We start from the raw sequence: 12,101 nt of genomic DNA on the forward strand, positions 1-12,101 counted from the left end.
CATCACCGTTATGGGAGAGGTCCGACACCCTGCTATCTTCCTACACTGCCTTCGTGTCAACATTCAGGCGCATCTTCGACGAGCCAGGCCGGGTAACCTCAGCTTCATCCGAGATTCTCCGTTTACGCCAGGGGTCACGTACTGTAGGACAATATCTGATACAGTTCCAGATCCTGGCATCTGAACTGGCATGGAACGACGAGGCCCTGTATGCTGCATTCTGGCATGGCTTATCTGAGCGTATTAAAGATGAGTTAGCTACCAGAGACTTACCTTCTAAGTTAGATGAGCTAATCTCACTCTGCACGAAAGTTGATTTACGTTTCAGAGAGAGAGCAACTGAGCGTGGAAGATCATCTGCTCCAAAATCTTCTGCTCCTCCTCCTCGTCAACTGTCACCATCTAAAGATGAGCCCATGCAACTTGGCCGTTCCCGTTTAACTCCTGCTGAGCGCCGAAGACGTCTCTCCGAGTTTCTCTGTCTCTATTGTGCAGCTCCGTCTCACACCATTAATGCCTGTCCCAAACGTCCGGGAAACTCCAAATCCTAGCTCGCCAAGGAGAGGGCCGGCTAGGAGTAATGATCTCCTCTCCATCTCCTCAAGATTGTAATCTCCCAGTCTCGCTTCAAGTTGCTCAACGTTATCGGAACGTCATTGCTTGATTGGACGACTACGCAAATCCTGGCATGGGATTCCTCCTGTGCTGAGACATGTTTGTTTAAAGTATTGCCTCTCTGTTCTTCCTCCCCCAGGTCGTCTGATGTTCCACCTCCTCCATATCAAGATTTCACGGATGTGTTCAGTAAAGCTTCTGCTGATATCCTTCCTCCTCATAGAGAATGGGACTGTCCGATTGATCTCGTTCCAGGGAAGGTTCCACCTCGAGGCCGAACTTATCCGTTGTCTCTGCCTGAGACGCATTCTATGGAGGAATATATTAAAGAGAACCTAGCAAAGGGGTTCATTCGACCTTCTTCTTCTCCAGCCGGCGCAGGCTTCTTTTTTGTAAAAAAGAAAGATGGTGGTCTGCGGCCGTGCATCGACTACAGAGGTTTGAACGACATTACCATCAAGAACCGTTATCCTTTACCCCTGATAACTGAGCTCTTTGACAGAGTTAGCGGAGCTACCATCTTTACAAAGCTGGACTTGCGAGGTGCATACAATCTCATCCGGATCCGTGAGGGTGACGAGTGGAAGACCGCCTTTAACACCCGTGACGGACATTATGAGTACCTCGTCATGCCCTTCGGATTGAGCAATGCTCCAGCTGTCTTCCAGCATTTTGTCAATGAGATCTTCAGAGACATTCTATACCGTCATGTCGTGGTCTATCTAGACGATATCCTCATTTTTGCCAACGATTTAGAGGAACATCGTTTTTGGGTTAAAGAGGTTCTGTCCCGTCTCCGTGTCAATCATCTCTATTGTAAATTAGAAAAATGCGTCTTTGAAGTCAAGTCCATTCCGTTTCTAGGGTACATTGTGTCCGGTTCCGGACTAGAGATGGATCCTGAGAAACTACAAGCAATCCAAAATTGGCCGGTACCCTTAACCCTCAAAGGGGTCCAGAGGTTCTTAGGGTTCGCCAACTATTACCGAAAGTTTATACGAGACTTTTCCACCATTGTGGTGCCTATTACTGCTTTCACTAAGAAGGGTGCTAACCCGTCCAAGTGGTCTGAAGAAGCCATGCAAGCATTTCATCTTTTAAAACAAAGGTTCATCTCTGCGCCTGTTCTGAAACAGCCTGACATCGACTCTCCTTTCATCTTAGAGGTGGATGCCTCCTCCGTTGGAGTAGGAGCGGTGTTATCTCAGAGGGCTAAAGATGGCCATTTACACCCTTGCAGTTTCTTCTCCCGGAAGTTCTCCCCAGCTGAGCGCAACTATGCCATTGGCGACCAGGAGTTGCTAGCCATCAAGCTCGCTCTAGAAGAGTGGAGGTATCTGTTGGAGGGAGCTTCTCATTCAATCACCATACTTACAGACCACAAGAACCTTTTATACCTGAAGGGCGCACAATGTCTCAACCCTCGTCAGGCCAGATGGGCACTTTTCTTTTCCAGGTTCGACTTTAAACTCCAGTTCTGTCCGGGCTCTCAGAATCGCAAGGCCGATGCCCTTTCCCGCTCATGGGAGCAAGAAAATGAGTCAGAGTCTTCAGACAAGCATCCTATTATAAATCCATTGGCATTCTCCACGGTAGGGATGGACTCTACGCCCCCATCAGGGAAAAGTTTTGTGAAGCCGATGCTAAGGAAGAAGCTCATGCATTGGGCCCATGCTTCCCGTTTTGCCGGACATACAGGTATCCAAAAAACCCTGGAGTTTATCTCTAGGTCCTATTGGTGGCCAACTCTGAAAAAGGACGTCTTGGAGTTTATTGCATCTTGCTCAAAGTGTGCCCAACATAAAGTATCCCGCCAGTCGCCTGCGGGGCAACTGGTTCCACTATCCGTTCCCCGTCGACCATGGACCCACTTGTCGATGGATTTCATTACAGACTTACCCATGTGCAACAAGTTCAATACCATCTGGGTGGTAGTTGACCGGTTCACCAAGATGGCACACTTCATTCCTCTCACCGGTCTTCCGTCAGCTTCCAAGTTGGTTCAAGTATTCATACAAGAGATCTTCCGACTCCACGGTCTTCCTGAAGAAATTATCTCAGATCGAGGAGTTCAATTCACAGCCAAATTCTGGCGAAGTTTATGTCAAGTCCTCCAAGTCAAGCTAAAGTTTTCCACGGCTTACCATCCTCAGACCAATGGTCAAACCGAGAGGGTGAATCAGGACTTGGAGGCCTTCCTCCGCATCTATGTGTCCTCCTTTCAAGATTGAACAAGTCATCAATCCTGTTGCTTACAGACTCCAGTTGCCTCCCTTCTTAAAAATACCCAGGACATTCCATGTTTCCCTGTTGAAACCGCTGATCTTGAATCGGTTTCATTCCTCACTTCCTCCAACTCCGAAAGTCCAAACTCAACGAGGCGTTGAGTATGAAGTGGCCAAGATCCTGGACTCACGTCACCGTTACGGTCAACTACAATATCTTATTGACTGGAAGGGTTATGGTCCTGAGGAACGTTCATGGACCAATGCTTCTGATGTCCATGCTCCTGCCTTGGTCCGGAGATTCCATTCCAAGTTTCCTCAAAAGCCAAAGAAGTGTCCTGGGGCCACTCCTAAAGGGGGGGGTGCTGTCACGATCCGGGTATCTGGACGCCATTTCTTACCCATCAGATGCCTCCTAAGGCTGGCTCAGCGCTCCAGGACCGGATCCCATCTGTTATCCTGATGTGTACATTCCTGTATCCTCTCCTGTCACTCTGGGACGCTGTCACAGTAAACGCCATATTACACCTGGCATGGCGTCTCCCGCGGCCTCCGCCGCCGTCCCTGAACTTCTGCATGCAGAGTGTCTGAGTGGCGATTACGTCAGCCGCGGCCTCCGCTGTGTCCGCGTGGTTGGATGTGCATCTGTCAGCCTGGCGCCTCCTGTCTCCGGTGGCCGGCGCCGCCATTACTGTTTTCATTACCACATGGATTACAAACCAAACTTCCCTCCAAGTGTCTGCATGGGCGCAGCCATCTTGGATTCTGTCAGCTGATCATTTCCACCAATCTGTTCTCAGTATTGATAATCTGCATAATTGCCTAGCCAATCCCTTCCTTGCTGCAGGTATAAATACACTGTGCCTGAGAAAGGAAGGCGTCAGTGCTTTGGTTGTCAAACCTAGTTCCTGTTTGTCTCTCTCCTGTGATTGTCTTCCAGGTTCCAGCTCCTGTCTCAAGACTTCCACCATAGAGATCCGCACCAGCATTCCACCTGCGGTGTAGCCTGACTCTCCAATCCATTGTGGATTCATCTGTTTCCAGCTACAACATTACCTGCTTCCAGCTCAGCTTCCAGCAGAGTACAGCTTCCCTTAAAGGGCCGGTGTCCTTTCTACACTTTACCACTCTCCACCGGTATTATTATTTCTCCGCTCTCAAGTTCTACATTTCAGTTCATATTTCATCGCTCCCAAGTTCATTTATTATTTAACTGGTTCCAGCCAGTATCCACTCCGTGCTAACAACAGTCTGGTTCCAGCCAGTATCCACAGCAGCTGTTTTATCTTCAGCAACCCAGCTTTTCCTGGAACACCAGCTGGCACAATCCTGGGTTATCTCCATTGCTACAGTCGGGCCTGGTAAGGACTTTCCATCTAGAAGATCATAAGAACTATCTCACACTACCAGTGCCCTGTGGCTCCTGCCATCCTGTAGTACCCAGGAACTGTATTTATTCTTTGCTGACTTTTACGTTTTCTTTTACTGCTGCTGTGTTGCGGAGTTGTCATAATAAACATCATTGACTTTTATCCAAGTTGTCGTGGTCACGCCTTCGGGCAGTTATTATTCATGTTACTTACATGTCCAGGGGTCTGATACAACCTCCCAGGTTCCGGTACATCTCAGCCCCTACAACTGAGGCTGCCTCCCATCAGCTCAGGCCCTCAGTTGTGACAGTAAGCACTGACCTAATGAATCCAGCCGGAGACCAGGATCAAGCGGCCAGGCCGATGCAAGAACTGGCAGCCCGACTAGAACATCAGGAGGCTGCACAGGGCCACATCATCCGCTGTCTCCAGGATCTCTCTACTCGGCTGGATGGGATTCAGACAACTCTCCGTGGATCAGGCGCGTCTGGTGCGTCAACCACAGTGACTCCAGCTATAACCCCACCCACCTTACCAATTTCTGCTCCACGTCTTCATCTTCCAACGCCAGCAAAATTTGACGGATCTCCAAGATTCTGCAGGGGATTTCTCAACCAGTGTGAGATTCAGTTTGAGCTACAACCTGGCAATTTTCCCAGTGACCGTACAAAAATTGCCTACATTATTTCTCTTCTCAGTGGCTCAGCCCTTGATTGGGCATCACCGTTATGGGAGAGGTCCGACACCCTGCTATCTTCCTACACTGCCTTCGTGTCAACATTCAGGCGCATCTTCGACGAGCCAGGCCGGGTAACCTCAGCTTCATCCGAGATTCTCCGTTTACGCCAGGGGTCACGTACTGTAGGACAATATCTGATACAGTTCCAGATCCTGGCATCTGAACTGGCATGGAACGACGAGGCCCTGTATGCTGCATTCTGGCATGGCTTATCTGAGCGTATTAAAGATGAGTTAGCTACCAGAGACTTACCTTCTAAGTTAGATGAGCTAATCTCACTCTGCACGAAAGTTGATTTACGTTTCAGAGAGAGAGCAACTGAGCGTGGAAGATCATCTGCTCCAAAATCTTCTGCTCCTCCTCCTCGTCAACTGTCACCATCTAAAGATGAGCCCATGCAACTTGGCCGTTCCCGTTTAACTCCTGCTGAGCGCCGAAGACGTCTCTCCGAGTTTCTCTGTCTCTATTGTGCAGCTCCGTCTCACACCATTAATGCCTGTCCCAAACGTCCGGGAAACTCCAAATCCTAGCTCGCCAAGGAGAGGGCCGGCTAGGAGTAATGATCTCCTCTCCATCTCCTCAAGATTGTAATCTCCCAGTCTCGCTTCAAGTTGCTCAACGTTATCGGAACGTCATTGCCCTCCTTGATTCCGGAGCAGCTGGGAACTTTATTACCGAAGCCTATGTTAAACGGTGGTCCCTACCCACCGAGAGACTTCCTTCGTCCATTTCTTTAACTGCCGTGGATGGCAGCAAAATTTTTGATGCAGTTATTTCTTTAAGGACTCTACCAGTTCGTCTGAGAGTGGGAGTTCTTCATTACGAACTTATTTCTTTTTTAGTGATTCCAAGAGCCACACATCCTGTGGTCCTGGGCCTTCCATGGCTCCGTCTTCACAATCCTACAATTGATTGGACGACTACGCAAATCCTGGCATGGGGTTCCTCCTGTGCTGAGACATGTTTGTTTAAAGTATTGCCTGTCTGTTCTTCCTCCCCCAGGTCGTCTGATGTTCCACCTCCTCCATATCAAGATTTCACGGATGTGTTCAGTAAAGCTTCTGCTGATATCCTTCCTCCTCATAGAGAATGGGACTGTCCGATTGATCTCGTTCCAGGGAAGGTTCCACCTCGAGGCCGAACTTATCCGTTGTCTCTGCCTGAGACGCATTCTATGGAGGAATATATTAAAGAGAACCTAGCAAAGGGGTTCATTCGACCTTCTTCTTCTCCAGCCGGCGCAGGCTTCTTTTTTGTAAAAAAGAAAGATGGTGGTCTGCGGCCGTGCATCGACTACAGAGGTTTGAACGACATTACCATCAAGAACCGTTATCCTTTACCCCTGATTACTGAGCTCTTTGACAGAGTTAGCGGAGCTACCATCTTTACAAAGCTGGACTTGCGAGGTGCATACAATCTCATCCGGATCCGTGAGGGTGACGAGTGGAAGACCGCCTTTAACACCCGTGACGGACATTATGAGTACCTCGTCATGCCCTTCGGATTGAGCAATGCTCCAGCTGTCTTCCAGCATTTTGTCAATGAGATCTTCAGAGACATTCTATACCGTCATGTCGTGGTCTATCTAGACGATATCCTCATTTTTGCCAACGATTTAGAGGAACATCGTTTTTGGGTTAAAGAGGTTCTGTCCCGTCTCCGTGTCAATCATCTCTATTGTAAATTAGAAAAATGCGTCTTTGAAGTCAAGTCCATTCCGTTTCTAGGGTACATTGTGTCCGGTTCCGGACTAGAGATGGATCCTGAGAAACTACAAGCAATCCAAAATTGGCCGGTACCCTTAACCCTCAAAGGGGTCCAGAGGTTCTTAGGGTTCGCCAACTATTACCGAAAGTTTATACGAGACTTTTCCACCATTGTGGTGCCTATTACTGCTTTCACTAAGAAGGGTGCTAACCCGTCCAAGTGGTCTGAAGAAGCCATGCAAGCAATTCATCTTTTAAAACAAAGGTTCATCTCTGCGCCTGTTCTGAAACAGCCTGACATCGACTCTCCTTTCATCTTAGAGGTGGATGCCTCCTCCGTTGGAGTAGGAGCGGTGTTATCTCAGAGGGCTAAAGATGGCCATTTACACCCTTGCAGTTTCTTCTCCCGGAAGTTCTCCCCAGCTGAGCGCAACTATGCCATTGGCGACCAGGAGTTGCTAGCCATCAAGCTCGCTCTAGAAGAGTGGAGGTATCTGTTGGAGGGAGCTTCTCATTCAATCACCATACTTACAGACCACAAGAACCTTTTATACCTGAAGGGCGCACAATGTCTCAACCCTCGTCAGGCCAGATGGGCACTTTTCTTTTCCAGGTTCGACTTTAAACTCCAGTTCTGTCCGGGCTCTCAGAATCGCAAGGCCGATGCCCTTTCCCGCTCATGGGAGCAAGAAAATGAGTCAGAGTCTTCAGACAAGCATCCTATTATAAATCCATTGGCATTCTCCACGGTAGGGATGGACTCTACGCCCCCATCAGGGAAAAGTTTTGTGAAGCCGATGCTAAGGAAGAAGCTCATGCATTGGGCCCATGCTTCCCGTTTTGCCGGACATACAGGTATCCAAAAAACCCTGGAGTTTATATCTAGGTCCTATTGGTGGCCAACTCTGAAAAAGGACGTCTTGGAGTTTATTGCATCTTGCTCAAAGTGTGCCCAACATAAAGTATCCCGCCAGTCGCCTGCGGGGCAACTGGTTCCACTATCCGTTCCCCGTCGACCATGGACCCACTTGTCGATGGATTTCATTACAGACTTACCCATGTGCAACAAGTTCAATACCATCTGGGTGGTAGTTGACCGGTTCACCAAGATGGCACACTTCATTCCTCTCACCGGTCTTCCGTCAGCTTCCAAGTTGGTTCAAGTATTCATACAAGAGATCTTCCGACTCCACGGTCTTCCTGAAGAAATTATCTCAGATCGAGGAGTTCAATTCACAGCCAAATTCTGGCGAAGTTTATGTCAAGTCCTCCAAGTCAAGCTAAAGTTTTCCACGGCTTACCATCCTCAGACCAATGGTCAAACCGAGAGGGTGAATCAGGACTTGGAGGCCTTCCTCCGCATCTATGTGTCCTCCTTTCAAGATTGAACAAGTCATCAATCCTGTTGCTTACAGACTCCAGTTGCCTCCCTTCTTAAAAATACCCAGGACATTCCATGTTTCCCTGTTGAAACCGCTGATCTTGAATCGGTTTCATTCCTCACTTCCTCCAACTCCGAAAGTCCAAACTCAACGAGGCGTTGAGTATGAAGTGGCCAAGATCCTGGACTCACGTCACCGTTACGGTCAACTACAATATCTTATTGACTGGAAGGGTTATGGTCCTGAGGAACGTTCATGGACCAATGCTTCTGATGTCCATGCTCCTGCCTTGGTCCGGAGATTCCATTCCAAGTTTCCTCAAAAGCCAAAGAAGTGTCCTGGGGCCACTCCTAAAGGGGGGGGTGCTGTCACGATCCGGGTATCTGGACGCCATTTCTTACCCATCAGATGCCTCCTAAGGCTGGCTCAGCGCTCCAGGACCGGATCCCATCTGTTATCCTGATGTGTACATTCCTGTATCCTCTCCTGTCACTCTGGGACGCTGTCACAGTAAACGCCATATTACACCTGGCATGGCGTCTCCCGCGGCCTCCGCCGCCGTCCCTGAACTTCTGCATGCAGAGTGTCTGAGTGGCGATTACGTCAGCCGCGGCCTCCGCTGTGTCCGCGTGGTTGGATGTGCATCTGTCAGCCTGGCGCCTCCTGTCTCCGGTGGCCGGCGCCGCCATTACTGTTTTCATTACCACATGGATTACAAACCAAACTTCCCTCCAAGTGTCTGCATGGGCGCAGCCATCTTGGATTCTGTCAGCTGATCATTTCCACCAATCTGTTCTCAGTATTGATAATCTGCATAATTGCCTAGCCAATCCCTTCCTTGCTGCAGGTATAAATACACTGTGCCTGAGCAAGGAAGGCGTCAGTGCTTTGGTTGTCAAACCTAGTTCCTGTTTGTCTCTCTCCTGTGATTGTCTTCCAGGTTCCAGCTCCTGTCTCAAGACTTCCACCATAGAGATCCGCACCAGCATTCCACCTGCGGTGTAGCCTGACTCTCCAATCCATTGTGGATTCATCTGTTTCCAGCTACAACATTACCTGCTTCCAGCTCAGCTTCCAGCAGAGTACAGCTTCCCTTAAAGGGCCGGTGTCCTTTCTACACTTTACCACTCTCCACCGGTATTATTATTTCTCCGCTCTCAAGTTCTACATTTCAGTTCATATTTCATCGCTCCCAAGTTCATTTATTATTTAACTGGTTCCAGCCAGTATCCACTCCGTGCTAACAACAGTCTGGTTCCAGCCAGTATCCACAGCAGCTGTTTTATCTTCAGCAACCCAGCTTTTCCTGGAACACCAGCTGGCACAATCCTGGGTTATCTCCATTGCTACAGTCGGGCCTAGTAAGGACTTTCCATCTAGAAGATCATAAGAACTATCTCACACTACCAGTGCCCTGTGGCTCCTGCCATCCTGTAGTACCCAGGAACTGTATTTATTCTTTGCTGACTTTTACGTTTTCTTTTACTGCTGCTGTGTTGCGGAGTTGTCATAATAAACATCATTGACTTTTATCCAAGTTGTCGTGGTCACGCCTTCGGGCAGTTATTATTCTTGTTACTTACATGTCCAGGGGTCTGATACAACCTCCCAGGTTCCGGTACATCTCAGCCCCTACAACTGAGGCTGCCTCCCGTCAGCTCAGGCCCTCAGTTGTGACAGTAAGCACTGACCTAATGAATCCAGCCGGAGACCAGGATCAAGCGGCCAGGCCGATGCAAGAACTGGCAGCCCGACTAGAACATCAGGAGGCTGCACAGGGCCACATCATCCGCTGTCTCCAGGATCTCTCTACTCGGCTGGATGGGATTCTGACAACTCTCCGTGGATCAGGCGCGTCTGGTGCGTCAACCACAGTGACTCCAGCTATAACCCCACCCACCTTACCCATTTCTGCTCCACGTCTTCATCTTCCAACGCCAGCAAAATTTGACGGATCTCCAAGATTCTGCAGGGGATTTCTCAACCAGTGTGAGATTCAGTTTGAGCTACAACCTGGCAATTTTCCCAGTGACCGTACAAAAATTGCCTACATTATTTCTCTTCTCAGTGGCTCAGCCCTTGATTGGGCATCACCGTTATGGGAGAGGTCCGACACCCTGCTATCTTCCTACACTGCCTTCGTGTCAACATTCAGGCGCATCTTCGACGAGCCAGGCCGGGTAACCTCAGCTTCATCCGAGATTCTCCGTTTACGCCAGGGGTCACGTACTGTAGGACAATATCTGATATAGTTCCAGATCCTGGCATCCGAACTGGCATGGAACGACGAGGCCCTGTATGCTGCATTCTGGCATGGCTTATCTGAGCGTAATAAAGATGAGTTAGCTACCAGAGACTTACCTTCTAAGTTAGATGAGCTAATCTCACTCTGCACGAAAGTTGATTTACGTTTCAGAGAGAGAGCAACTGAGCGTGGAAGATCATCTGCTCCAAAATCTTCTGCTCCTCCTCCTCGTCAACTGTCACCATCTAAAGATGAGCCCATGCAACTTGGCCGTTCCCGTTTAACTCCTGCTGAGCGCCGAAGACGTCTCTCCGAGTTTCTCTGTCTCTATTGTGCAGCTCCGTCTCACACCATTAATGCCTGTCCCAAACGTCCGGGAAACTCCAAATCCTAGCTCGCCAAGGAGAGGGCCGGCTAGGAGTAATGATCTCCTCTCCATCTCCTCAAGATTGTAATCTCCCAGTCTCGCTTCAAGTTGCTCAACGTTATCGGAACGTCATTGCCCTCCTTGATTCCGGAGCAGCTGGGAACTTTATTACCGAAGCCTATGTTAAACGGTGGTCCCTACCCACCGAGAGACTTCCTTCGTCCATTTCTTTAACTGCCGTGGATGGCAGCAAAATTTTTGATGCAGTTATTTCTTTAAGGACTCTACCAGTTCGTCTGAGAGTGGGAGTTCTTCATTCCGAACTTATTTCTTTTTTAGTGATTCCAAGAGCCACACATCCTGTGGTCCTGGGCCTTCCATGGCTCCGTCTTCACAATCCTACAATTGATTGGACGACTACGCAAATCCTGGCATGGGGTTCCTCCTGTGCTGAGACATGTTTGTTTAAAGTATTGCCTGTCTGTTCTTCCTCCCCCAGGTCGTCTGATGTTCCACCTCCTCCATATCAAGATTTCACGGATGTGTTCAGTAAAGCTTCTGCTGATATCCTTCCTCCTCATAGAGAATGGGACTGTCCGATTGATCTCGTTCCAGGGAAGGTTCCACCTCGAGGCCGAACTTATCCGTTGTCTCTGCCTGAGACGCATTCTATGGAGGAATATATTAAAGAGAACCTAGCAAAGGGGTTCATTCGACCTTCTTCTTCTCCAGCCGGCGCAGGCTTCTTTTTTGTAAAAAAGAAAGATGGTGGTCTGCGGCCGTGCATCGACTACAGAGGTTTGAACGACATTACCATCAAGAACCGTTATCCTTTACCCCTGATTACTGAGCTCTTTGACAGAGTTAGCGGAGCTACCATCTTTACAAAGCTGGACTTGCGAGGTGCATACAATCTCATCCGGATCCGTGAGGGTGACGAGTGGAAGACCGCCTTTAACACCCGTGACGGACATTATGAGTACCTCGTCATGCCCTTCGGATTGAGCAATGCTCCAGCTGTCTTCCAGCATTTTGTCAATGAGATCTTCAGAGACATTCTATACCGTCATGTCGTGGTCTATCTAGACGATATCCTCATTTTTGCCAACGATTTAGAGGAACATCGTTTTTGGGTTAAAGAGGTTCTGTCCCGTCTCCGTGTCAATCATCTCTATTGTAAATTAGAAAAATGCGTCTTTGAAGTCAAGTCCATTCCGTTTCTAGGGTACATTGTGTCCGGTTCCGGACTAGAGATGGATCCTGAGAAACTACAAGCAATCCAAAATTGGCCGGTACCCTTAACCCTCAAAGGGGTCCAGAGGTTCTTAGGGTTCGCCAACTATTACCGAAAGTTTATACGAGACTTTTCCACCATTGTGGTGCCTATTACTGCTTTCACTAAGAAGGGTGCTAACCCGTCCAAGTGGTCTGAAGAAGCCATGCAAGCATTTC

Source organism: Pseudophryne corroboree, unplaced genomic scaffold (assembly GCF_028390025.1).
Source record: "Pseudophryne corroboree isolate aPseCor3 unplaced genomic scaffold, aPseCor3.hap2 scaffold_222, whole genome shotgun sequence".
Classification (NCBI taxonomy): Eukaryota; Metazoa; Chordata; class Amphibia; order Anura; family Myobatrachidae; genus Pseudophryne; species Pseudophryne corroboree.